Source organism: Nicotiana sylvestris, chromosome 7 (assembly GCF_000393655.2).
Source record: "Nicotiana sylvestris chromosome 7, ASM39365v2, whole genome shotgun sequence".
Lineage (NCBI taxonomy): Eukaryota > Viridiplantae > Streptophyta > Magnoliopsida > Solanales > Solanaceae > Nicotiana > Nicotiana sylvestris.
This window is the reverse complement of record NC_091063.1, coordinates 71,400,038-71,402,244: the sequence shown is the minus strand read 5'-3', so window position 1 is coordinate 71,402,244 and position 2,207 is coordinate 71,400,038.

Here is a 2,207-nt window from a genome sequence, read left to right as displayed (position 1 = left end):
GGATTGTGACTTGGTCCATCCCGTAGCGACTATTAAGCCGCGTATTTGATTTGGAACCTTATGATATTTTGTACTTTAGTCATTTATACTATATTATGGGATGTACGCCATGTTTGGGGACTTGTGCCTGTTGAGACCCTTAGGGTCATTTTTAGTGTCTTTCCTCACTCTACTTGTTTGAAAGAATATCCTCATTCTTGTTTTACCTGTTTATTGTTTAAAAACCGGTTTTATCACTCTACTTCTTAAATGTGAGGATTGTTTGGACTAAGTTCCCTAAATTCCTATTGTTGTGCCCGAGAGGCTGTGAGGTTAATGACTGAGAGAGGTTGAGAACCCAATGGTAAGGATACTTATATATATGTATGACTTATGAATTGGGTTGCACCATACGAAGATATTAGAATCATCAAAATACCATTCCAGGGGTTGTTTACACAAAAGTCAAACTCCGGTCAACACTTTCAACTTAAACTTTCAACCTTGGGACTAAGTGTCCTTATTCACTCCGAAATCACCCTGGAACCACGGAAAGCCCCATAACCCAAAATGAATATAGAAAAAGCAATAAATAAGAAAATGGGGATACAATACTCAAAACAATCATCCAGGTCGTTATAAAAGACTAAGAGAAAAGATTTTCCATTGTAATTATTCCATTCTGGTATCTCTGGAACAACAAATATGAGAGCTAGGTTCAGTGTTTTATATTTCATTTCGTTTATTGATGATTTCACACGCTTTGGTTATATCTATTTGATTCTCATAAATTTGAAGCACGTGAATGCTTTAAGAGAAATTTGAATGAAGTTGAGAATCAATTAGACAAAAGGATTAAGACCTCAATGTAACGATTCGACCGATTGTTTTGAGCTCTAGCACGTTGTTTAGCGATTTGAGGACTTGAGTAGCTTCACTTCATATTTTATGACTTGTACGTGTAGTCGGAATTGAATTTCGGGAAGTTTAGAGTTGATGGAAAATTCTAATTTCAAAAGCTTTAAGTTGGTAGAATTGACTAAGGTGTGTCTTTTTAGTAAATGACCTTGGAATCAAAATTTGAAGGTTCTAATAGGTTCAAATGATGATTTCGAATTTGTGCATAGGTTTGGGTTGAGAATCAGATGGTCCGGGAGCATTTCAGCGCCTATAATGGAAAGTTGGCATTTTGGAAGAATTTCATAAGTTTAGGTTGAAGTGCATTTTAATGTTATCAATGTCCGTTTGGAGTTCCGATCTTCGTAATAGCTTCATTATATTATTTATGACTCGTGTGCAAAATTTGAAGTCATTCCGGATCTATTTGATACGTTTAGGCACAAAATATAGAATTTGGAAAATTTTAAAATTTATAAGTTTGATTCGAGGCGCGATTCATTATTTTTATGTTGTTTGACATGGTTTGATACTTAGACTAAGTTCGTATTGTATTTTGGAATGTGTTGATATATTTGGTTAAGGTCCCGAGGGCCTCTGGAGCTTTCCAGATGGTTAACAGATCGCTTTTTGGACTTAAGGAAAAGCTGGAAATTTTTGGTTGCTGGTACGATCGCTTCTGCAGAAGCTGGGTCGCAGAAGCAATTTCGCATGAACGAGAATCGCATCGTAGAAGTAGGGAAGGATGGCTGGAGAAGGCTTCATAGAAGCAGAAAAATTGAATAATTTTGCGGCCTCGCAGAAGCAACGGAGTGATCGCATAAGCGAGCTGGAGCGCATAAGCGACTATGGCTCCGCACCTGCGGTTGCACAGAATTAGGAAAGAGCACGCAGGTGCAATGGGGCTGCTGACCGGTGGACTTTGCATATGCGCATTTGTGGTCGCAGAAGCGACGCCACATAATTGGCCAAGCTGATCGCAGAAGCGAAAAGTCATCTCGGTAGAGGTGTTATTTTATAAGCGAGATTTGGCTCATTTTTCATCTCATTTTCTACCATGGGAGCCGACCATGGAGCAATTTTGGAGCGACATCTTCATCATCTATTATGGGCTACGTGATTTGATCTCATTGTGAGTTAAATACGTGAATTATACATGGATTGGAACATGGAAATTAGTTGAATTTGGAATTTTGAAAGAAAACCTAAATTTGGTATTTTGAATTTTTGACCAAGAAATTGGATGTGGAATTTGGAATAAATCATATATTTGAGTTCGTAATATTATGGGTAATGTTTACCTTTAAAAAGTTTTGGAATCTAGGCACGTG